Source organism: Protopterus annectens, chromosome 7.part0 (genome assembly GCF_019279795.1).
Source record: "Protopterus annectens isolate FY-2018-M chromosome 7.part0, PAN1.0, whole genome shotgun sequence".
NCBI lineage: Eukaryota > Metazoa > Chordata > Ceratodontiformes > Protopteridae > Protopterus > Protopterus annectens.
The window spans coordinates 211,850,264-211,877,834 of record NC_056739.1 but is presented as its reverse complement, the minus strand read 5'-3'; the positions used below and the strand labels follow the sequence as shown (position 1 = coordinate 211,877,834).

At 38.0% G+C, this 27,571-nt stretch overlaps 1 long non-coding RNA gene across 1 annotated transcript in view; it reads left to right on the top strand.

Annotated features, from left to right (window-relative positions):
* LOC122805799 overlaps positions 1 to 17,235 on the top strand; it is a 65,060-nt gene extending 47,825 nt beyond the window's left edge. Inside the window, exon 4 of the long non-coding RNA XR_006365451.1 lies at positions 16,811 to 17,235. This is a non-coding gene — a long non-coding RNA (uncharacterized LOC122805799). The remainder of the gene's footprint in view (positions 1 to 16,810) is intronic.
* The last annotated feature ends 10,336 nt before the right edge of the window (positions 17,236 to 27,571 follow it).

Below are 27,571 nucleotides of genomic sequence, written 5' to 3'. Positions count from 1 at the left end.
TTGATAATTGCTAGTAACTCTTGTGCAGGTGAAATAGGTATGGCATTGTAGAATGGGTACTAATGACATTGCTAATTGCTAGGTAACTCTTGTGCAGGCAAAACAGGTATAGCATTGTACAATGGGTACTAATGACCTTGATAACTGCTAGATAATTCTTGTGCAGGTGAAACAGGTATGGCATTGTAGAATGGGTACTAATGACATTGCTAACTGCTAGGTAACTCTTGTGCAGGTGAAACAGGTATGGCACTGTAAAATGGGTACTAATGACATTGATAACTGCTAGTAATTCTTGTGCAGGTGAAACAGATACAGCATTGCAGAATGGGTACTAATGACACTGATAACTGCTAGGTAATTGTTGTGCAGGTGAAACAGGAATGGCATTTTAGAATGGGTACTAATGACATTAATAACTGCTAGGTAATTCTTATGCAGGTTAAACAGGTATGGCATTTTAGAATGGGTACTAATGACATTGATAACTGCTAGGTAATTCTTGTGCAGGTGGAACAGGTTTGGATGGCATTGTAGAATGGGTACTAATGGCATTGATAGCTGCTAGGTAAATACTGTGCAGCTGAAAAAGTTACGGCATTGTAGAATGGGTACTAATGTTATTGATATATGCTGGGTAATTCTTTTGTAGGTGAAACAGGTATGGCATAGCAGAATGGGTACTAATGACATTGATAACTCCTAGGTAATTCTTGAGAAGGTGAAACAGATATGGCATTGTATAAGGGGTACTAATGACATTGATAACTGCTAGGTAATTATTGTGCAGGTGAAACAGGTAAGGCATTGCAGAATGGGTACTAATGACATTGATAATTCCTAGGTAATTCTTGAGAAAGTGAAACAGGTGTGGCATTGTAGAAGGTGTAGTAATGACATTGATAACTGCTAGGTAATTATTGTGCAGGTGAAACAGGTATGACATTGTAGAATGGGTACTAATGATATTGATAACAGCTGGGTAATTCTTGTGCAGGTGAAACAGGTATGGCATTGTAGAATGGGTACTAATGACATTGATAACTGCTATGTAATTCTTGTGCGGGTGAAACAGGTATGACATTGTAGAATGGGTACTAATGACATTAAAAACTGCTGGGTAATTCTTCCACAAGTGAAACGGGTATGGCATTGTAGAATGGATACTAATGACATTGATAACTGCTAAGTAATACTTGTGCAGATGAAAAAGGTATGGCATTGTAGAATGGGTACTAATGACATTGATAACTGCTAGGTAATTCTTGTGCAGGAGAAATAGCTATGGCATTGTGGAATGGGTAATAATCTCATTAATAACTGCTATGTGATTCTTGTGCGGGTGAAACAGGTATGGCATTGTAGAATGGGTACTAATGACATTGATAACTGCTAGGTAATTCTTGTGCAGGTGAAAAAGGTACGGCATTGTGGAATGGGTACTAATGTCATTAATAACTGTTGGGTAATTCTTTGCAGGTGAAACAGGTATGGCATTGTAGAATGGGTACTAATGACATTGATAACTGCTAGGTAATTCTTGTGCAGGTGAAACAGGTATGGCATTGCAGAATGGGTACTAATGACACTGATAACTCCTAGGTAATTCTTGAGAAGGTGAAAAAGTTATGGCATTGAAGAAGGGGTAGTAATGACATTGAAAACTGCTAGGTAATTCTTGTGCAGGTGGAACAGGTATGGCTTTCCAGAATGGGTACTAATGACATTGATAACTCCTAGGTAATTCTTGAGAAGGTGAAACAGGTATGGCATTGTTGAAGGGGTAGTAATGACATTGACAACTGCTAGGTAATTCTTGTGCAGGTGAAACAGGTATGGCATTGTAGAATGGGTACTAATGATATTGATAACTCCTAGGTAATTCCTGAGAAGGTGAAACAGGTATGACATTGTAGAAGGGATAGTAATGACATTGATAACTGCTAGGTAATTCTTCTGCAGGTGAAACAGGTATGGCATTGTAGAATGGGTGCTAATGGTATTGCTAACTCCTACGTAACTCTTGTGCAGGTGAAACAGGTATGGCACTGTACAATGGCACTAATGATATTGCTAACTGCTAGTAATTCTTGTGCAGGTGAAACAGGTATGGCATTGTAGAATGGGTACTAATGACATTGCTAACTTCTAGGTAACTCTTATGCTGGTGCAACATGTATGGCACTGTACAACGGATACTAATGATATTGATAACTGCTAGTAATTCTTATGCAGGTGAAACAGGTATGGAATTGCACAATGGGTAATAATCACATTGATAACTGCTAAATAATTTTTCTTCAGATGAAACAGGTATGGCATCGTAGAAGCGTACTAATGACATTGATAACTGCAAGGTAATTCTTGTGCAGGTGAAACAGATACAGCATTGCAGAATGGGTGCTAATGACACTTATAACTGCTAGGTAATTGTTGTGCAGGTGAAACAGGAATGGCATTTTAGAATGGGTACTAATGACATTAATAACTGCTAGGTAATTCTTATGCAGGTGAAACAGGTATGGCATTTTAGAATGGGTACTAATGACATTGATAACTGCTAGGTAATTCTTGTGCAGGTGAAACAGGTATGAATGGCATTGTAGAATGGGTACTAATGACATTGATAGCTGCTAGGTAATTACTGTGCAGGTGAAAAAGTTACGGCATTGTAGAATGGGTACTAATGTTATTGATAAATGCTGGGTAATTATTTTGCAGGTGAAACAGGCATGGCATAGCAGAATGGGTAATAATGACATTAATAACTCCTAGGTAATTCATGAGAAGGGGAAACAGGTATGGCATTGTATAAGGGGAACTAATGGCATTGATAACTGCTAGGTAATTATTGTGCAGGTGAAACAGGTAAGGCATTGCAGAATGGGTATTAATGACATTGATAATTCCTAGGTAATTCTTGAGAAGGTGAAACAGGTGTTGCATTGTAGAAGGTGTAGTAATGACATTGATAACTGCTAGGTAATTATTGTGCAGGTGAAACAGGTATGACATTGTAGAATGGGTACTAATGATATTGATAACAGCTGGGTAATTCTTGTGCAGGTGAAACAGGTATGGCATTGTAGAATGGGTACTAATGACACTGATAACTGCTAGGTAATTCTTGTGCGGGTGAAACAGGTATGACATTGTAGAATGGGTACTAACAACATTAAAAACTGCTAGGTAATTCTTCCGCAAGTGAAACGGGTATGGCATTGTAGAATGGGTACTAATGACATTGATAACTGCTAGGTACTTCTTGTGCAGGTGAAACAGGTATGGCATTGCAGAATTGGTACTAATGACATTGATAACTGCTAGGTAATTCTTGTGCAAGTGAAACAGGTATGGCATTGTAGAAAGGGTACTAATGGTATTGATACCTGCTAAGTAATTATTGTGCAGGAGAAATAGCTATGGCATTGTAGAATGGGTAATAATCTCATTAGTGACTGCAACGTGATTCTTGTGCGGGTGAAACAGGTATGGCATTCTAGAATGGGTACTAATGACACTGATACCTCCTAGGTAATTCTTGAGAAGGTGAAAAAGGTATGGTATTGAAGAAGGGGTACTAATGACATTGAAAACTACTAGGTAATTCTTGTGCAGGTGAAACAGGTATGGCTTTCCAGAATGGGTTCTAATGACATTGGTAACCCCTAGGTAATTCTTGAGAAGGTGAAACAGGTATGGCATTGCAAAATGGGTACTAATGACACTGATACCTCCTAGGTAATTCTTGAGAAGGTGAAAAAGGTATGGCATTGAAGAAGGGGTACTAATGACATTGCAAAACTACTAGGTAATTCTTGTGCAGGTGAAACAGGTATGGCTTTCCAGAATGGGTTCTAATGACATTGATAACCCCTAGGTAATTCTTGAGAAGGTGAAACAGGTATGGCATTGTAGAAGGGGTAGTAATGACATTGATAACTGCTACATAATTCTTGAGCAGGTGAAACCGGTATGGTATAGTAGAATGGGTATTAATGGCATTGATAACTCCTAGGTAATTCTTGTGCAGGTGAAACAGGTATGACATTGCAGAATTGGTACTAATGACATTGATAACTGCTAGGTAATTCTTGTGCAAGTGAAACAGGTATGGCATTGTAGAAAGGGTACTAATGGCATTGATACCTGCTAGGCAATTCTTGTGCAGGAGAAATAGCTATGGCATTGTAGAATGGGTAATAATCTCATTAATGACTGCTACGTGATTGTTGTGCGGGTGAAACAGGTATGGCATTGTAGAATGGTTACTAATGACATTGATAACTGCTAGGTAATTCTTGTGCAGGTGAAAAAGGTATGGCATTGTAGAATGGATACTAATGTCATTGATAACTGTTGGGTAATTCTTTGCAGGTGAAACAGGTATGGCATTGTAGAATGGGTACTAATGACATTGATAACTGCTAGGTAATTCTTGTTCAGATGAAACAGGTATGGCATTGCAGAATGGGTACTAATGACACTGATAACTCCTAGGTAATTCTTGAGAAGGTGAAAAAGGTATGGCATTAAAGAAGGGGTACTAATGACATTGAAAACTACTAGGTAATTCTTGTGCAGGTGAAACAGGTATGGCTTTCCAGAATGGGTTCTAATGACATTTATAACTCCTAGGTAATTCTTGAGAAGGTGAAACAGGTATGGCATTATAGAAGGGGTAGTAATGATATTGATAACTGCTACGTAATTCTTGTGCAGGTGAAACTGGTATGGTATAGTAGAATGGGTATTAATGACATTGATAACTCCTAGGTAATTCTTGCGCAGGTGAAACAGGTATGGCATTGTAAAATGTGTACTAATGACATTGATAACTGCTAGGTAATTCTTGTGTGGGTGAAACAGGTATGGCATTGTAGAATGCATACTAATGACATTGATAGCTGCTAGGTCATTACTGTGCAGGTGACAAAGGTACGGCATGGTAGAATGGGTACTAATGTTATTGATAACTTCTGGGTAATTCTTTTGCAGGTGAAACAGGTACGGCATTGCAGAATGGGTACTAATGACATTGATAACTCCTAGGTAATTCTCGAGAAGGTAAAAGAGGTAAGGCATTGCAGAATGGGTACTAATGACATTGATAACTCCTAGGTAATTCTTGAGAAGGTGAAACAGGTATGGCATTGTAGAAGAGGTAGTAATGACATTTATAACTGCTAGGTAATTATTGTGCAGGTGTAACAGGTATGACATTGTAGAATGGGTACTAATGATATTGATAACAGCTGGGTAATTCTTGTGCAGGTGAAACAGGTATGGCATTGTAGAATGGGTACTAATGACATAGATAACTGCTAGGTAATTCTTGTGCGGGTGAAACAGGTTTGGCATTGTAGAATGGTACTAATGACATTAAAAACTTCTAGGTAATTCTTCTGCAAGTGAAACGGGTATGGCATTGTAGAATGGGTACTAATGACACTGATAACTGCTAGGTAATTCTTGTGCAGGTGAAACAGGTATGGCCGGGAAGAATGGGAACTAATGACATTGATAACTGCTAGGTAATTCTTTTACAGGTGAAACAGGTATGGCATTGTTGAATGGGTACTAATGACATTGATAACTGCTAAGTAATTCTTGTGCAGGTGAAAAAGGTATGGCATTGTAGAATGGGTACTAATGGCATTGATAACTGCTAGGTAATTCTTGAGCAGGTGAAACAGCTATGGCATTGTAGAATGGGTAATAATCTCATTGATAACTGCTAGGAAATTCTTTTGCAGGTGAAACAGGTATAGCATTGTAGAATGCGTACAAATGACATTGATAACTGCTAGGTAATTCTTGTCCAGGTGAAACACGTATGGCATTGCAGAATGGGTACTAATGACACTGCTAACTCCTAGCTAATTCTTCAGAAGGTGAAACAGGTATGGCATTGAAGAAGGGGTACTAATGACATTGATAACTGCTAGGTAATTCTTGTGCAGGTGAAACAGGTATGGCATTGCAGAATGGGTACTAATGACATTGATAACTCCTAGGTAATTCTTGAGAAGGTGAAACAGGTATGGCATTGCAGAAGGGGTACTAATGACATTGATAACTGCTAGGTAATTCTTGTGCAGGAGAAACACGTATGGCATTGCAGAATGGGTTCTGATGACATTGATAACTCCTAGGTAATTCTTGAGAAGGTGAAACAGGTATGGCATTGTAGAAGGTGTAGTAATGACATTGATAACTGCTAGGTAATTCTTGTGCAGGAATAACAGGTATGGCATTGTAGAATGGGTACTAATGACACTGATAACTGCTAGGTAATTCTTGTGCAGGGGAAACCGGTATGGTAAAGTAGAATGGGTATTAATGACATTGATAACTCCTAGGTAATTTTTGTGCTGGTGAAACAGGTATGGCATTGTAGAATGGGTACTAATGAAAATGATAACTGCTAGGTAATTCTTGTGTGGGTGAAACAGGTATGGCATTGTAGAATGGGCACTAATGGCATTGATAGCTGCTAGGTAATCACTGTGCAAGTGAAAAAGTTACGGCATTGTAGAATGGGTACAAATGACATTGATAACTGCTAGGTAATTCTTGAGAAGGTGAAACAGGTAAGGCATTGCAGAATGGGTACTAATGATATTGATAATTCCTAGGTAATTCTTGAGAAGGTGAAACAGGTGTGGCATTGTAGAAGGTGTAGTAATGACATTGATAACTGCTAGGTAATTATTGTGCAGGTGAAACAGGTATGACATTTTAGAATAGGTACTAATGATATTTATAACAGCTGGGTAATTCTTCTGCAGGTGAACCAGGTATGGCATTGTAGAATGGGTACTAATGACATTGGTAACTGCTAGGTAATTCTTGTGCGGGTGAAACAGGCATGACATTGTAGAATGGGTACTAATGACATTAAAAACTGCTAGGTAATTCTTCCACAAGTGAAATGGGTATGGCTTTGTAGAATGGGTACTAATGACATTGATAACTGCTAAGTAATTCTTGTGCAGATGAAAAAGGTATGGCATTGTAGAATGGGTACTTATTACATCGATAACTGCTGGGAAATTCTTGTGCAGGTGAAACAGGTATGGCATTGTAGAATGGGTACTAATGACATTGATAACTGCTAGGTAATTCTTCTGCATATCTGTGAAACAGATATGGCATTGCAGAATTGGTACTAATGACATTGATAACTGCTAGGTAATTCTTGTGCAAGTTAAACAGGTATGGCATTGTAGAATGGGTACTAATGGCATTGATAACTGCTAGGTAATTCTTGTGCAGGAGAAATAGCTATGGCATTGTAGAATGGTTAATAATCTCATTAATAACTGCTACGTGATTCTTGTGCAGGTGAAACAGGTATGGCATTGTAGAATGGGTACTAATGACATTGATAACTGCTAGGTAATTCTTGTGCAGGTGAAAAAGATACGGCATTGTAGAATGGGTACTAATGACATTGATAACTTCTAGGTAATTCTTGTGCAGTTGAAACATGTATGGCGTTCCAGAATGGGTACTAATGACATTGATAACCGCTAGGTAATTCTTTTATAGGTGAAAAGGGCATGGTATTGTAGAATGGGTACTAATGACATTAATAAGTGATAGGTAATTCTTGTGCAGGTGAAACAGGTATGGCATTGTAGAATGGGTAGTAATGACTCTGATAACTGCTGGGTAACTCTTGTGCATGTGAAACAGGTATGGCATTGTACACTGTGTACTAATGACATTGATAACTGCTAGGTAATTATTGTGCAGGTGAAACAGGTATGGCATTGTAGAATGGGTACTAATAACATTGATAACTGCTAGGTAATTCATGTGCGGGTAAAACAGGTATGGTATTGTAGAATGGGTACTAATGACATTGATAACTCCTAGGTAATTCTTGTGCGGGTGAAAAAGGTATGTCATCTTTGAAGGGGTACTAATGATATTGATAACTTCAAGGTAATTGTTGTGTGGGTGAAACAGATATGGCATTGTAGGATGGGTACTAATAAAGTTGATAATGGCTACTTAATTCTTGTGCAGGTGAAAAAGGTATGGCATTGTTGAATGGGTACTAATGACAGTAGATCCTGGAACTTTCTTCCAGATAATATTACCTTACTTTCCACCTTAGGTCAATTTAAACTAGACTCAAACAACATTTGTCACTTAACTGGCTAGGTCACTGTATCAAGCCTGGCAAACTCTCTCTAGAATGTGTAAAAATATGTTAACCAGTTTACTGTGTAATTTAATTTAATCCTGACTGACGCTCAGGATTAACTCTAACCTGTGAAACTTTTTTAAGTTGCTTACTTATGTAATCTCTGGAAATAGTCTGTTTGTAATATGTAATGCTAATATTATATAATGCTATATCTGCTTACTCTTGGAGCTTTTCTCCCCAGGCCTCCGCTGAAAATGGACATGCATCCAGCCAGACTATCCCGGACAACAAATGTAAAATAAATAAATAAATGAATAAAATAAAGACATTGCTAACTGCTAGGTAACATTTGTGCTGGTGAAACAGATATGGCACTGCACAATGGGTACTAATGATATTGATAATTGCTAGTAATTCTTGTGCAGGTGAAACAGGTATGGCATTGTAGAAAGGGTACTAATGACATTGCTAACTGCTAGGTAACTCTTGTGCAGGCGAAACAGGTATGGCATTGTACAATGGGTACTAATGACCTTGATAACTGCTAGATAATTCTTGTGCAGGTGAAACAGGTATGGCATTGTAGAATGGGTACTAATGGCATTGCTAACTCTTATGTAACTCTTGTGCAGGTGAAACAGGTATGGCACTGTACAATGGTACTAATCACATTGCTAACTGCTAGTAATTCTTGTGCAGGTGAAACAGGTATGGCATTGTAGAATGGGTACTAATGACATTGCTAACTTATAGGTAACTCTTGTGCAGGTGAAACATGTATGGCACTGTACAACGGGTACTAATGACATTGATAACTGCTAGTAATTCTTATGCAGGTGAAACAGGTATGGAATTGCAGAATGGGTAATAATCACATTGATATCTGCTAGATAATTTTTCTTCAGGTGAAACAGGTATGGCATGGTAGAAGCGTACTAATGACATTGATAACTGCAAGGTAATTCTTGTGCAGGTGAAACAGATACAGCATTGTAGAATGGGTACTAATGACACTGATAACTGCTAGGTAATTCTTGTGCAGGTGAAACAGGAATGGCATTGTAGAATGGGTACTAATGACACTGATAATTGCTAGGTAATTCTTGTGCGAGTAAAACAGTTATGGCATTCTAGAATTGGTACTAATGACATTGATAACTGTTAGGTAATGCTTGTGCCGGTGAAATAGGCATGGCATTGTAGAATGGATACTAATGACATTGATAACTGCTAGGTAATTCTTGTGAGGGTGAACGAAGTATGGCATTGTAGAATGGGTACAAATGACATTAATAACCAGTAGGTAATTCTTCTGCGTGTCAAACAGGTAGGCATTATAGAATGGGTACGAATGACATTGATAACTGCTAGGTAATTCTTGTGCAGGTGAAACTGGTATGGCATTGTAGAATGGGTACTATTGACATTGATAACTACTAGGGAATTCTTGTGTGGGTGAAACAGGTATGACATTGCAGAATGGGTACTAATGACCTTGATAACTGCAAGAGAGTTCTTCTGCGGGTAAAACAGGTATTGCATTGTAGAATAGGTACTAAAGACCTTGATAACTGCTGGGTAATTCTTGAGCAGTTGAAACAGATATGTCATTGTAAAATGGCTATGAATGTTATTGATAACTCCTAGGTAGTTCTTGTGAAGGTGAAACAGGTATGGCATTATAGATTGGGTACTAATGACATTGATACCTGCTAGGTAATTCTTGTGCAGGTGAAACAGGTATGGCATTGTAGAATGGGTACTAATGACATTGATAACTGCTAGGTAATTCTTGTGCAAGTGAAACAGGTATGGCATTGTAGAATGGGTACTAATGACATTAATAACTGCTTGGTAATTCTTGTGCAGGTGAAACAGGTATTGCATTGCAGAAGTTGTACTAATGACATTGATAACTGCTAGGTAATTCTTGTGCAGCTGAACCAGGTATGGCATTGTAGAATGGGTACTAATGACATTCATATCTGCTAGGTATTTCTTGTGCAGGTGAAACAGGTATGATATTGTAGAATGGGTACTAATGACATTGATAACTGCTAGGTATTTGTTGCGCAGGTGAAACAGGTATGGTATTGTAAAATAGGTACTAATGTCATTGATAACTGCTAGGTAATTTTTTTGCATTTGAAACAGGTATGGCATTGTAGAATGGGTACCAATGACATTGATAACTGCTATGTAATTCTTGTGCAAGTGAAACAGGTATGACATTGTATAATGGGTACTAATGATATTGATAACTCCTAGATATTTCTTGTGCAGGTGAAACAGGTATGGCATTGCAGAATGGGTGCTAATGACATTGATAATGCTAAATAATTCTTCTGCAGGTGAAACAGGTATGGCATTGTAGAATGGGTACTAGAATCATTAATAACTGCTAGGTAATTCTTCTGCAGGTGAAAACAGTATGGCATTGTAGAAGGGTAGTAATGACATTGACAACTGCTAGGTAATTCTTTTGCAGGTGAAACAGGTACGGCATTGTAGAATGGGTACTAATGACATTGATAACTATTAGGTAATTCTTGGGCAGGTGAACAGGTATGGCATTGCAGAATGTGTACTAACATCATTTGTAACTGCTAGGTAATTCTTCTGAAAGTGAAACAGGTTTGGCATTGTAGAATGGGTACTAATGACACTGATAACTGCTAAGTTATTCTTGTGCAGGTGAAACAGGTATGGCATTGCAGAATGGGTATTAATGACATTGATAACATCTAGGTAATTCTTGTGCAGGTAAAACAGGTATGGCATTGTAGAATGGGTACTAATGACACTGATAACTGCTAAGTTATTCTTGTGCAGGTGAAACAGGTATGGCATTGTAGAATGGGTATTAATGACATTGATAACTGCTAGGTAATACTTGTGCAGGTGAAGCAGGTATGGCATTGTAGAAATGGTACTAATGATGTTGATAACTGCTGGGTAATTCTTGTGCAGGTGAAAAGGGTATGGCATTGTAGAATGGGTACTAGTGACATTGATTGCTGCTAGGTAATTCTTGTGCAGGTGAAACAGGATTGCCAATGTAGAATGGGTATTAATGACATTGATAACTGATAGGTAATTCTTGTGCAAATGAAACAGGTATGGCATTGTAGAATGGGTCCCAATGATATTGATAACTGCTAAGTAATTCTTCTGCAGGTGAAACAGGTATGGCATTGTAGAAAGGCCACTAATGACATTGATAACTGTTAGTAATTCTTGTGCAGGTGAAACATGTATGGCATGGTAGAATGGGTACTAATGATATTGATAACTGCTAGGTAATGCTTCTGCAGGTGAAACAGGTATAGCATTGTAGAATGGGTACTAATGACATTGATAACTGCTAGGAAATTCTTGTGTAGAAGAAACAGGTATGGCATTGTAGAAAAGCCACTAATGACATTGATAACTGTTAGTAATTCTTGTGCAGGTGAAACATGTATGGCATGGTAGAATGGGTACTAATGACATTGATAACTGCTAGGTAATGCTTGTGCAAGTGAAACAAGTAAGGCATTGTAGAATAGGTACTAAGGACAATGGTAATTTCTAGGTAATTCTTGTGTGGGTGAAACAGGTATGGCACTGCAGAATGGGTAGTAATGAAATTGATAACTGCCCGGTAATTCTTCCACAGGTGAAACATGTATGGCATTGTACAATGGGTACTAATGACTTTGATCACTGCCAGGTAATTCTTTTGCAGGTGAAACAGGTATGGAATTGTAGAATGGGTACTAATGACATTGATAACTGCTAGGTAATTCTTGTGCGGGTGAAACAGGTATGGCACTGTAGAATGGGTCCTAATGGCATTGATAACTCCTAGGTAATTCTTGAGAAGGTGAAAAAGTTATGGCATTGAAGAAGAGGTAGTAATGACATTGAAAACTGCTAGGTAATTCTTGTGCAGGTGGAACAAGTATGGCTTTCCAGAATGGGTACTAATGGCATTGATAACTCCTAGGTAATTCCTGAGAAGGTGAAACAGGTATGGAATTGTAGAAGGGGTAGTAATGACATTGATAACTGCTAGGTAATTCTTGTGCAGGTGAAACAGGTATGGCATTGTAGAATGGGTACTAATGATATTGATAACTCCTAGGTAATTCTTGAGAAGGTGAAACAAGTATGACATTGTAGAAGGGGTAGTAATGACATTGATAACTGCTAGGTAATTCTTGAGAATGTGAAACAGGTATTGCATTGTAGAAGGGGTAGTAATGACACTGATAACTGCTACGTAATTGTTGGCAGGTGAAACCGGTATGGTAAAGTAGAATGGATATTAATGACATTGATAACTCTTAGGTAATTTTTGTGCAGGTGAAACAGGTATGGCATTGTAGAATGGGTACTAATGACATTGATAGCTGCTAGGTAATTACTGTGCAGGTGAAAAAGTTACGGCATTGTAGAATGGGTACTAATGTTATTGATAAATGCTGGGTAATTATTTTGCAGGTGAAACAGGCATGGCATAGCAGAATGGGTAATAATGACATTGATAACTCCTAGGTAATTCATGAGAAGGGGAAACAGGTATGGCATTGTATAAGGGGTACTAATGACATTGATAACTGCTAGGTAATTATTGTGCAGGTGAAACAGGTAAGGCATTGCAGAATGGGTACTAATGACATTGATAATTCCTAGGTAATTCTTGAGAAGGTGAAACAGGTGTGGCATTGTAGAAGGTGTAGTAATGACATTGATAACTGCTAGGTAATTATTGTGCAGGTGAAACAGGTATGACATTGTAGAATGGGTACTAATGATATTGATAACAGCTGGGTAATTCTTGTGCAGGTGAAACAGGCATGGCATTGTAGAATGGGTACTAATGACACTGATAACTGCTAGGTAATTCTTGTGCGGGTGAAACAGGTATGACATTGTAGAATGGGTACTAATAACATTGATAACTGCTAGGTAATTCTTCTGCAGGTGAAACAGGTATGGCATTGTAGAATGGGTACTAATGACATTGATAACTGCTAGGTAATTCTTGTGCAGGTGAAACAGGTATGGCATTGCAGAATGGGTACTAATGACATTGATAACTGCTAGGTAATTCTTGTGCAAGTGAAACAGGTATGGCATTGTAGAATGGGTACTAATGACATTGATAACTGCTAGGTAATTCTAGTGCAGGTGAAATAAGTATGGCATTGTAGAATGTGTACTAATGACATTGATAACTGCTAGGTAATTCTTGTGCAGGTGAAACAGGTATGGCATTGTAGAATGGGTACTAATGACATTGATAACTGCTAGGTAATTTTTGTGCAGGTGAAACAGGTATGGCATTGTAGAATGGGTACTAATGACATTGATAACTGCTAGGTAATTCTTGTGCAGGTGAAACAGGTATGGCATTCTAGAATGGATACTAATGACATTGATAACTGCTAGGTAATTCTTGTGCAGGTGAAACAGGTATGGCATTGTAGAATGGGTACTAATGACATTGATAACTGCTAGGTAATTCTTGTGCAGGTGAAACAGGTATGGCATTGAAGAATGGGTACTTATGACATTGACAACTGCTAGGTAATTCTTGTGCAGGTGAAACAGGTATGGCATTGTAGAATGGGTACTAATGACATTGATAACTGCTAGGTAATTCTTGTGCAGGTGAAACAGGTATGGCATTGTAGAATGGGTACTAATGACATTGATAACTGCTAGGTAATTCTTGTGCAGGTGAAACAGGTATGGCATTGTAGAATGGGTACTAATGACATTGATAACTGCTAGGTAATTCTTGTGCAGGTGAAACAGGTATGGCATTGTAGAATGGGTACTAATGACATTGATAACTGCTAGGTAATTCTTGTGCAGGTGAAACAGGTATGGCATTGTAGAATGGGTACTAATGACATTGATAACTGCTAGGTAATTCTTGTGCAGGTGAAACAGGTATGGCATTGTAGAATGGGTACTAATGACATTGATAACTGCTAGGTAATTCTTGTGCAGGTGAAACAGGTATGGCATTGTAGAATGGGTACTAATGACATTGATAACTGCTAGGTAATTCTTGTGCAGGTGAAACAGGTATGGCATTGTAGAATGGGTACTAATGACATTGATAACTGCTAGGTAATTCTTGTGCAGGTGAAACAGGTATGGCATTGTAGAATGGGTACTAATGACATTGATAACTGCTAGGTAATTCTTGTGCAGGTGAAACAGGTATGGCATTGCAGAATGGGTACTAATGACATTGATAACTGCTAGGTAATTCTTGTGCAGGTGAAACAGGTATGGCATTGTAGAATGGGTACTAATGACATTGATAACTGCTAGGTAATTCTTGTGCAGGTGAAACAGGTATGGCTTTGTAGAATGGGTGCTAATGACATTGATAACTGCTAGGTAATTCTTGTGCAGGTGAAACAGGTATGGCATTGTAGAATGGGTACTAATGACATTGATAACTGCTAGGTAATTCTTGTGCAGGTGAAACAGGTATGGCATTGTAGAATGGGTACTAATGACATTGATAACTGCTAGCTAATCCTTGTGCAGGTAAAACAGGTATGGCATTGTAGAACAGGTACTAATGATATTGATAACTGCTAGGTAATTCTTGCGCAGTTGAAACAGGTATGAACATTGTAGAATGGGTACTATTGACATTAATAACTGTTAGGTAATACAAGTGCAGGTGAAAAGGCATTGCATTGTAGAATGGCCTCTAATGACATTGATAACTGCTAGCTAATTCTTGTGCAGTTGAAACAGGTATGACATTTTAGAATGGGTACTAATGACATTTATAAATGCTAGGTAATTCTTGTGCAGGTGAAACAGGTATGGCATTGGAGAATGGGTTCTAATGACACTGATAACTGCCAGGTAATTCTTGTGCGGGTGAAACATGTATGGCATTGTAGAATGGGTACTAATTACTTTGATAACTGCTAGGTAATTCTTGTACAGGTGAAACAGGTATGGCATTGTAGAATGGGTACTAATGACATTGATAACTGCTAGGTAATTTTTGCACGGGTGGAACAGGTTTGGCATTGTAGAATGGGTACTAATGACACTGATAACTGCTAGATAGTTCTTTTGCTGGTGAAGGGGGTATGGCATTGTAGAATGGGTACTAATGACATTGAGAACTGCTAGGCATAAATTGTGCAGGTGAAACAGGTATTTCATTGTATAATGGGTACTAATGCCATTGATAACTGCTATGTAATTCTTGTGCTGGTGAAGCAGGTATGACATTGTAGAATGGGTACTAATGATATTCATAACTGCTAGTTAAGTTTTGTGCAGGTGAAACAGGTATGGCATTGCAGAATGGGTACTAATGTCATTGATAACTGCTAGGTAATTCTTGTGTGGGTGAAATAGGTATGGCATTGTAGAATGGATACTAATGACATTGATAACTGCTAGGTAATGCTTGCGTGGGTGAAACAGGTGTGGCATTGTAGAATAGGTACTAATGACATTAATAACTGCCAGGTAATTCTTATGAAGGTGAAACAGGTATGGCACTGTAGAATGGGTACTAATGACACTATCTGCTAGGTAATTCCTGTGCAGGTGAAACAGGTATGGCATAGTGGAATGGGTACTAATGACATTGATAACTGCTTGGTATTTCTTGTGCGGGTGAAACAGGTATGGCGTTATAGAATGGGAACTAATGACATTGATAACTGCTAGGTAATTCTTGTGCAGGTGAAACAGGTATGGCATTGTAGAATGGGTACTAATGACTATGATAAATGCTAGGGAATTCTTGTGCAGGTGAAACAGGTATGGCATTCTAGAATGGTTACTAATGGCATTGATAACTGCTAGGTAATTCTTGTGCAGGCGAAACAGTTATGCCGTTGTAGAATGGGTACTAATGACATTGATTAATTTTGTCACTGATGACATTGATGCAGTGAAAAAATTAGTAGGCATCATTGTGTTTAAAAAAAATGGTTGGAAAATGTACCCTCATTGCAACAGTTTTTATAATGTCATTTTTTTCACTGTATCATTGTTAAGGATTTTTGTGTCTGGTATGCATGACATGATTGTTGACATTTTAAAGGCACACTGTCTCAGCACAGTTGCATTAGGCAGAATGTGGCACCTTGTATATATTACTGAGAAAGATAAGTATGCATGATGATATTTTGAAGAATACCTCACTGCATCATACAAGACACAAATTTAAGGTATTGGCCAGTACCATTAGAAGACTGAACATGGGGAAATTCAGGCCACGCCAACAATATTGGTAAGAAAGTAGCTGTGGACAAACTCTAGTTGTTTTTTTATACTGCTTTAATTTAAGTAGAGTATTTCTTTCCTATCAGCATGAAATGCAATGATGTGCATCACGTTTAGGTGTAGTTAATGTGGCCATACAGTGAGAGAGCATAAATGCAACATGCTCTATTGAGTTACAGTCATAAATATGGTGCAGGCATTTCAGAAAGTGTAATAACTAAACTAACGGTGTCATCTATTTGCATCTCCTTTTTAGTATGGGGAAACTTGTCATGTTTGAAAATGCAAGCCTTATAATATTTTGACAGAAGCAGAAGGTAGAACACGTTAATGATATGTTTAAAAGAACAACTCTGTGATTTTTCTTTCTTTTCAAAGGAACATTCTTCATCACAACATGCCCCACTGCCTAGACTGCATGTGCAACACAACCTGGACAACTTGAGGATGGTGTGTTTGTACATGACTTCCTCAGGAATATTTGCCTTTGGACTATGTGGGCAGTGTGTAACCAATCTGGGACATACACCAACATTTGTCAAGGATGTGATCCACAGCAAAAGAGCCAAGTATTAGTTGTGCCCCAAGTAGTTTGAAACCAATCTGATGAAGAAATTTCTTTGCAAAGACCTACTGAAACGGCAGACTCACTGATGTTTGAAGAGAAATGCACTGCCTTCAGTTTTCAGTTTTGCACAGAAAAGAGACAGACCATCATCAAGTCGATGAATTGCAGTGCAGCAATGGAAAAAGATGTGTAGTATGCAATTTTAGTTTGTGACCATGATTGCATGTTTGGAAGATTGAGGGTAGTTAGCTGAACAAAGGAACGTGACAGCCATGGCGGTACAATAAAGTGTTACAGCAGTCACTGAGTGTCAACAGTTAGTGGCTCACATACTCTGAATTGGTGTTACTCATTTTGAGACAGCTTGGTGTCTTGCTGTTATCTTTAATCTGTAGTGGACTGGCTGGTGACAACAGCATATGGCTCATCAAGCATGTTTCAGGCAGGTGATCTAAATGATGAAGTTCTGTTTGTTCAACTTGTATTTTTTATTTCATGTGGAAAGCAATGTCAATACAGTAATCTGATTTTTTTTCTTTCACTGTACAGCTCCTTTAAAAGTTGCTCTCTTCACAGCTGAGTACATTTCGGTTGATAGCACAGCAGGTGGATGATAACCATGCACAGGTAAGCAGTATACTTCATCAAACCTTTGATGTAGATTCCCATGGTGGATAGTCAGGTCATACTATGTGTTTGTTTGTAGCATGTGGTGACACACTGTATGAGAGGGGCTGGCCTAATAGTTAAGGACTTTTCCCAAAAAATATAAGGTTATATTTGCCTTCATCAATGGCTCTGGTCATATTTTCAAAGAAGTCCACCTGACTTAACAAGCAGGATCTTCCCTTGATTAAACCGAATTGGGTAGGATCCAGGGTTTGAAGGTCGCTATGCCATTATTTATGATGTCCATAATGATATGTTCCATGGCCTTACAGATGAGGCTGGTCAGGCTTATGGATCTGTAATGCCCCAGGTCTGTTGCTAGGACACATTTGTGGAGGGGAACAACTTTTGATGTTCTCCAGTTGGAAGGAACAAAGCCAGTGGTTTGGCTATGATTGAAAAGGGTACTTAGTGGTGATGCTAGTTCATGTTTTAGCTTGTTTAGAAGACAGGGTGGGATGTCATCTAGTCCCATAGAGTCTGTGTGCGTTGCTTTGGACAGGGCTTTGAGGACCTGCTCTGCAGATATGTAAGGTGGGGAGAAGTTTGGGGGAGGGTTTGTTGTAAGTTAGAACGGAATAAGGGGTTAGTGTGTGTGATACTGTTAGTCAGTAGTTCTGTACATGCTTGGGTCCTACCCTTTAGGTTACATACATAGCTGTAAAAGGCCTTATGGTTATCCTAGGCAGTATTTGTTAGGTTTCTATCAAAGGAGCTCTTGGGGGATCTGACAAGTTGTCTTATTTGCCTGTTAAGCCTGAGGAGGGTGCTTTTCAATTGTTGGGTCCTTGTCTGTTTTCTTGGACAGCAACTTTTTGTGTTTACTGTAGAGTTTTTTGATGCTGCAAGTCCACCATGGTAGCTTGATTTTACTTGAGGCACTGGCTTTGATTCTATCTCTTACAGCCGAGTTTATACACTTATGCAAGTCATTGTACAGGGCTTTAGTGTAAGCTTCAGCAGAGTTACCACTTTAAGCTTGGGGTGGAGCTTGGAATGCATTTATACCTTCACTTAGGAGGGTATAGTTTGCCTTGGTGAAGTTTTTTCGTCTGATTTCACTTTTTTTTTTGAGTTCTGGTTTTAGTGTCAGTTTGAAGGTGACTGATTTGTGGTCAATTTTAACTAATGAGAGTCCAGCAGTTCCCGCAATGTACCTGTTTGGCATGTTGCTGAGGACCAGATCTAGAATGTTTGTTCCACCTGTTAGGGTATGGTCAATTAGCTCCAGGGCATTTGAATTCACAAAGTCAAGGAACTTTTGTGCTAGAAAGTTTGGGTAGAGTAGGTTTCCCAGTTGATGGTGGGTTAATGGTTGCATACGCTCAAATGCTTGCATAGGACAGGTATGCATTCTGTTTATATATATCTAAAAATATTTTATGTGCTCAGATGTTTAGAACTTCAAGATATAGAACTGATGATGTAATAGTTGATCCACAATTAGATAACCAATTATTTAAAAGTAGAGGTTACAACCATAATTGGCTAGTACAGACTAAGGTAAGAGCTAGAAAAGGGAGAATGTGCTGGACTAGACCCATATTTGGTACACACAGGGTGACTGAGAGTGCAGCCATACTTGCTGGTTATAGTGGAGATGAGAGCCAGTTTTAGGTTTTGGTGAACTATAATAGGTAAACCATTATATGACATATGTAAAAAAAGTTGGTTAATGCTATGCTTCTATATGGCTTTTGTTGTTCTAGTAACTTGAAACGAATGCTTTGCTATAAGTAATCAGAATGTCTCAATTCATATTTGTTTAACTTGAGAGAGTGCATAATATGGCTACGAATCAATAAAATCCTCAACACTCGTACTAACTGCTCAACTCAGGTCGGTCAATTATTGCAAGAGTGAGAAAATGTGATTCAGAGACAGGTACAGAGACAATAACAAAGCCTTCATTATGTCTGCATTACCACATCTCTGAATCAAACACTAGTGTTGTCAGACCTGACCATGTTAATATTCTAACTAGTGGCTCAAGCATCTCATTAGAAAAGAAAAAACAACACACACACACACACACATGCAAACCCATGTACACGCACACACTCCGAAATATTCCTGCACATACCCACATGCACTTATCAACAGTCAAGCTACCTTATATTCCTAGAAACTCTTCGCCATACATTTGCATACACACATGCAACCACATCCTCTCATCCCCTACTTAACCCTCTAATGAAACTATGCACGCAGACACACTTGTGCAGCCTGATTCATGCACACACACACACACACACACACACACACACACACACACACACACACACACACACACACACACACACACACACACACAAACACACGCACACACAAACACACACACATACACACACACACACACACACACACACACACACACACACACACACACACACACACACACACACATGTTACAGTCCCCACCACCACCAGTTCTTCATTGAACTTTCCTATACAGTAAGGACTCCCATAGAAGTGAATAGGTGACTACCATTACTTCACAGCATTCACCTTCTCCCCTAAGAATAACATTTTACTTAGCAAATTGGGAGCTGCAGACATTTCTGGGGTAGAACACACAGAAAATCACAATTAGTCACACACCTGGACTGGTGCATTAGAAAAACCTCAGCAGTAGAGCATTCTCTGAATTCAAAAAACTTAGAGCAAGTTAAGGCTTCTGTGCCACGTTGAGCCTTTCTAAATCCCTGGGCACGTTTAATGCAAGGTAAGTACAGTTTTGGTGATTGTTTTTCATTCTGTCAGAAAAAAGAACTACAGTAAACTTTCGATTAACCGGCACCCAAGGGGATTGGTAGATGCCAGATAACTGTAGTTTCTGGTTGCTTGAGAGTTACTATTAAAAATAGGCCTGACGAACTGTGTACTCTATACTATTTGTTTGGTTTGACTTGTTCTTTGGTTGGGGAGAGGTCCTGTCTTCCTAAAACTCTAAAAACATAAGGTATGTTTCTGTGTGTGTGTGTGGGGGGGGGGGGGACAGAAAGTGCAACACATGAAAATTGTACCAATTATTTTTCTGGTTGCTTGAGAGTTCTGGTAGCTTGAGTTCCGGTTAACTGAGAGTTTACTGTATTCCTTAAATGTGTCCACTACACTTGATACTAAGAATATTGTTTGCTACAAGTTGTACACAGCATTTTATGTTGGAAAATGTAACAGAAGGTTTAAAGCATATTAGAAAGCATTGCTCAAGACATTATAAAGGAAATAGATACAAATGCATTACTTAAACACACTGCAGCAAAAGGGCTAAATCGTGAATTTGTATTTAATGTTCCTGAAATGATTAGATTTAATAGAATGGTTGATGTTCTCACTTCTCAGTCAAATTGATTGAATCATTTGATTTTAATGTTTAGAGTGGATCAGCCGTTGAGTTTAAGTGATGCCTGTAGCAGTAAAGGAGGTCATTGAATTTAAAAATTCCATTTAGTGTATACTACAGTTTTTTTGCACTTGATAAAACACTTATGTTGACAACTTAATTTAATAAAAATTGTATTATTTATATAATATTTATAATTTATTTTATGTATTTAATAAATACATTTGATTCTTGGTTTCCTGAGCTGGTTTTCCTTGATAGACTCTCTTTGATGTCTGGATTGAATTTCACCTGCTTTGCACTGCCTGTTTTGTTTTTCCATTTTGTATAATATCATCACACCCCAACATTTCACAGGTTGTTAAAAAGACGACATCAAAAGATATTTCATGCTATAAAGCTTTAAATATTCATCCTTTATGTAAATTCATGTTTGTAAAAAACACATTAAACTACATATTTAATTGACTTAAAAATAAACATTTTATTTTAAATGGTGATTTGGTTCTATTAACATTTATTTAGTTAGTTGTTTATTTAGGAGAACCAAGGAGAAAAGTGGTACTCAGCTGTTAACACTTTGTATTTAGAAATGGCAACAAAGAACAGAGATTAACAGCAGTACAATCTTGTGTAACGGCACATACAATAAAACTTTATTATGATAAACGTATTGCATAATGAATTATACAGTAAGGTCCAGGATTATAAATGCAGACTAATAGCATATAATAGACAGTTAACCATGATACAGGGTAAGAAAACTGAGCATTGTACATTCAGTTGATGCCTAAGTTACATGACTACAAAGTGATTTTTTATTTTTACTTATTTAAAAGCACATGCTTCTGTTTGAGCCCAAACATAAATCTGTTCCATACTTTTCCAGCATATACATAAAATATATAAGCTTCTAGGCCCAGAAGGTTAAATCCCATATGGAAACCCAGACAACCTGAATTCACCTAGTGACTTGGATGCTGCAGGATCTGCCTGGGTTGAGGTGGAGTAGGAATATGCAGCCAGTCCTGGCTTACCCATCCTAGGGGAGGTAAGTGGTCATCCCTCAGTAATGCCATCAGTTATTGGAGACAGAGGTGCAGTGCTTGCAGCATATGGGCAAGGGTCATGTGCTCAGCTCTTCCAAATTTGTCACCATGGTATCATGGCTTGTGTAAAGAAAACACATGTCCTCCATAGGGGAGGCATAGTAGCCATAATGTTTAATTAATTTATATATATATATATATATATATATATATATATATATATATATATATATATATATGTGTGTGTGTGTGTGTGTGTGTGTGGGTATATATATATATATATATATATATATATATATATATATATATATATATATATATATATATATATATGAGTTTCTGTTACTTCCACGAAAATCCACATCCCAATGACTGGATTGCCGAGACAAGATTGCCAACACCGCACATCCCCGACAATGGTGAGTAGTGTGGGATGGGATGTATTCCCATTCCCACAATGTGGTACGATCTTGGAGTTGGTATATTTAAGTAGATGGGTTATGGGGGGGGTGCAGAGGGTCTTGCCCCCCCCCGCTATACAAGTCTTTGTTTATGTTTTAGGTGTATTATGGACACAGGAATAGGTTCCATGCCGTAATGCATACACTTATCTTTGTTGGGGATGTGTGGTCTCGGCGATCTCGTCTCGGCAATCCAGTCATTGGGGATGTGAGTTTTCGTCAATGTAACATGGATCCATATTTATATATTTATATATATCAAATCTCCATGGTTGTAATAGTATGAAGAGTATAAAAATCAAAACCAGGGAATCGGTGCTGATGATGTAATAGAAACAGCACCGGCAGTAATTCTGTAGGAGAATCAGGCCTCAGTGAGTTGAAGCTCCTCCAAATGGGATCAGTACATTGCAGCATCATCTACTTTAACCCAGTTACTGATAAGGACATCATCACAGGCCCAGTCCTTGCCTTTACCTGAGTCTGTCTACAGTCTGTAGAAACCTATAGCAGAATAGCTTTATTCTGCCATCCACTCTTGTCTCTGTGATTATAGTAATTAAGAAAGCTACTTCATAAGTAGAAAATTATATGTAAAAAAGTTTATGTCAAGGTTATGTATCCCTCAGTTTGATGGAGGCACAAAGCTATTTAAAATTGATGTAATATGTAGGTCTGCAGATGTGGGGTGGTGTAGACATTTGTTGCTATCATACGATCCAAATACTTAAAATGTTGCACACCATGAAGAAATCCAGTCTAACAGGACATCCTTGCTCATATTTCAGGATCATTTTGGAAAAAAGTAGATGGAGAAAATATTTCAAGTGTGTACAAAAACAGGCAGGAAAAATAGTACAATGACCATGACACGAAAAAAAAAAAGAAAATAAAAAAAAAATAGAAAAGCACACAATTACCAGTGACAAGTATTGTCAATTACTGCAAAAAGGGGTGACTCCATAGTTAGACACATTGGCTCTGCACTCACAAGACTAGACAATAGCAGGGTGACACAGAGCTGCCTTTTACAAGTCATGATCACTGCTGTTTCAAAGGCCCTGAGGACCCTTAAACCTGAAGAATAAGATGACAAAATGGTGGTGGTCCTTGGAGTAAATGACCTGGCGCACAAAACCTAGAGAGATATGCAGAGACTTGACAGAGATCTCAATGCATGTCACAAATGCAGGATAGACCTTCGCATTGAGCGGAATCCTTCTATCATTGAGAATGATGCCAACATACAAAGCAAAGATGATTGACTTTAACAACTGGCTAAACAGCTAGTGAAATTCTAGGGGAATCCAGTATTGGAAAGGATGCTTGACAGCTGTATTTGTTTTACAAAGGACGGTTTACACCTTTAATTCCAAGGCTTCCCCATACTGGTAAAAGATTTTGCTGCCCCCATTGTGCCTTTTTCAGGCAGGGTCCAGCTAATGGACCTGCAAACCTAACTTCCAAACCAGACCAACCACTGAACAACTCAGCTAGAAACCTAAACAATAAACTACTAGACTTTGAGGCCCTCCTGCATTTGGAGCACATCCATGTTCTTTTTTAATTTCTCCAACTCTTTTGGGTTTCTAATACCATGATGAGAATGAACCCCATTTTTAAGTCAAAGTATAATTAAAGTTCAAGAAACTAGTACTGTTTCAGTCTTTGATGTTAGCCAGAAGTGCTCTTCGCAGCACCCGCAATGTGCCCAGTAATGACTCCTGCAATTCATATGGAGTTACATGTATCGGTAACATATCTAAGTACGATTGTAAATTCCTTTTTATAAGATCCATTGCTCCTACTACTATTGGAACCATCTAAGTATTCTCCATTCACATTGCCCTCATTTCTGCCTGCAGATCCTGGTATTTTCTGACTTTGCGTCTGTCTGTACGGAAGACACTATAGTCACTGGGTGTAGCAATTTCAATGATCAGTGCTACTTTTGTCTTCTTTTCATGAACTACTATATCTGGTTTTCTCACATCTATTTTTGAACTCTTGGTAATGGGTGATCTCATGTGATATAAACATCATTTTCTATAATGCTTTCTGGTTCATGTTTTTCAGCCACTTCAATACCATAATGTTTACACAATCCCCAATGCAACAGTGTTGCCACATTTTTATGCCTTTTAGTTAACAGTCCTTCTGCCATTAGTGTATCACAACCAACAACAAGGTGTGCGACTGTTTCCAATTCTGTTTTACAAAACCTGCATTTGTCTGTTTCTCCCACATGTTCAATGTATTTGTAAATCAATGTGTAGAAAGTCTACTACCTTGGGCCACCAATATTAACCTTTCATTTTTTGGATTAAATTCACCTCTCCTTAACCATTCCTGCATTCAAGCCTGATCATCATGAGGTTGTTCCAAGAGTTTTCTATACTTGCAGCTATATGTATGCATTTTCCACATTTCTTGCCTTCTCTGATCCTTCACCTTATATTCTTTCTTTTGTTATTTGGCACATTCAGTTGCTGTCTGATTCTTATCTAGTCATCTTGGACTTATTCTCCTCATATTTCAAAACTTTCACTATGTTTGGGTCTTGTGAAGTCAGCAGATATGTATGCAGTCCCACGACTGCAGACCTATACATGTAATCAGTTTCATAGAGACCCATACCTCCTTCAGTACGGGGAATATATAATCTTGTTATGCTCTGAATTTTATAAATCATTTAATGAGCATGAAGCATCCTTCTTGTTTTCCTGTCTAACTTATCCAACACCTTTTGGGGCCAGTCAATCATTCTAAAACTGTAAGTTAGGACAGGAAGAGCAAATTGGTTTATAGCTTGGACTTTGTTCCTAGATGTCAACACTGTTTCAGTATTAATTTAAGTCTTTTAACATATTCCTTACTAAGTTTTATTTGCATTTGTTCATGTTTTATTACTGATCCTTCATCAATTCACAAACATTTATACACTCCCTTTTCCTCTAGTTCTTTTATATCACATTCTTGTCCCAAACTGATGTCATCTTGGTGCTGCAGCTTTCCTGTTTTAAAGGTTGCTTTTTGCACATTTATCAAGACCAAATGACATTCTTAACCAATTTTCTTGGGTGGCGAAAGCCAGGGAACCTTTTTGGCTAGGCTTATATAGGCCCCAGGGCCGATAGCCTAGTACCTACCTATGAACCTATAAACCTATATCATCTGAAAAGGTTTTGACCCCTTGCAGTTGTGCTTTCATTTCCTCATTTGTTGAACTATACAGTTTTAAATCATCTACAAAAAGAAGATAAGAAGTCTTTACACTTCGCTGATTTCTGGAAGCCAAACTGTAAGCATGACCTAATCTGTTAAGCAGACAGATTAATGGGTTAAGGACAAGACAAAAGTTTAGCAGTGACACAGTCACCCTGAAATATCCTCCTTTAAATTTTTGTCCCTTGAATAATGACTTGTCTTTTATCATGGCTTAACTGTAAAGTGGCTTGTGACTGTTTCATGGTCATTGTAATGTAATCGATCAGTGTAGGGTGTATCTTATACATTTTTAAGTACTCTTTTATCTATAAATTTGGGATACTGTCAGATGCTTTTTTGTAGTTTATCCATGGCATGCTTAGAGTCATTCCTTTTTACAATTCTCCATTATGACTATTTAACAACAAATTATCATTTTTTCCATATTACTTTTTTTCTTACCCTTTTGTTCTATTGCCATAATTGATTTTTCTTCTAAATGACTATAAACTCTGCCGGCATCAGTTCCAGTGTATAGTTTATACATCAACAGAAGGCAAGCTATTGGTCTATAGTTTTTAGGATAGCCTGCAGGTTTGCTCTCAAGTAGGAGCATTGTTTTTCCTGTTATTAACCAGGCTGGTGTCTGTTCAGGGCTCGCATATAAATCATTCTTCCTCATGGCTAAATCTTCATCCAAAGATGTTAATACATTTCGCTAGAAGTTAGGTACTGCGTCTTGACTTGGAGGTTTTCCAATTAGCCAATTTTCTTAACTTTGTTTCAGTCCCTCTGGCCGATACTTCATCCCATTTCATATCCTGTACATTTGAACTTCTTAGTCTTTCTTTTACTTCTTCAATCCATTTTGCATCTTTATATTCCACAGGATCATCATAGAGATTTCTCCAAAATGTATCTATTTCTTCTTTTTTCGGTGATTTTTCAGTCCCTTTTCCCTTGTTACCCAGTTCTCTATAAAACTTTTTTGATCATCAACAAATTGCTTATTTTGTACTTTTCCTTTATATTTATCTACATATCTTCTAAGTTCTTCTACCTGTGCTGAAATTTTTAGTTTATTATTTGCAATAGTGCACAATAGATCCTGATCTATTGATTTGTATCACGTCTGTCTTTCTGAGTATTTCTCTTGCTCTGTTCCCTCTTCTCTACTCATCTAACAGTGACACTTCTCTTCTTAATTGCTTTATAGTTCTCTCTATTTAATACTTCCATGGTGGCATTCAATTTCTCCCCGTCATTTCTCTTACAACCCTGTGTTCTTGTGGTAAGACTTTATCTGTTATTAATTTAGCTGCACAGTAATATATCTTATTTACTTCTGTTATGTCACATGAATCTCTATGGACAGTCCTAATTACTGTTTTAATTTGTTTTATTAAACATCTGACTTTTTGGGTTTTATTGACCTTCTGTAACCTATTTCTTTCATTGATCTTAATATGTCTGTCCACCTCAATTAAATTAAGCAACTCTTCTCTTAAATCATTTCTTCTAAACTGAGGGGACATTCTTTGTTCTGCATTTCCTGGGGGCATTCAATAAAATGTTCCAGAGTATCTTCCTGTGCCACATTTTCTTCAGTTTCATCATGTGTCATCCTTTGCCCTCTTTTATGGGAACTCACTAGCCTATCACTCTACAACAATGACTGCAAATAGTTGCCACAGTTTCCTGTTTCTTCCCTTGCTGACCAACTCCAACTGAACATTTGTACTGGTTTCCTGTGGAAGGCTCTAAAGTATCTTCATACGGCAACTGGACAGATGCTTCCTGCTCCACTGGTTTCTCCTTAATTTGGGTGTCCATTGCTCT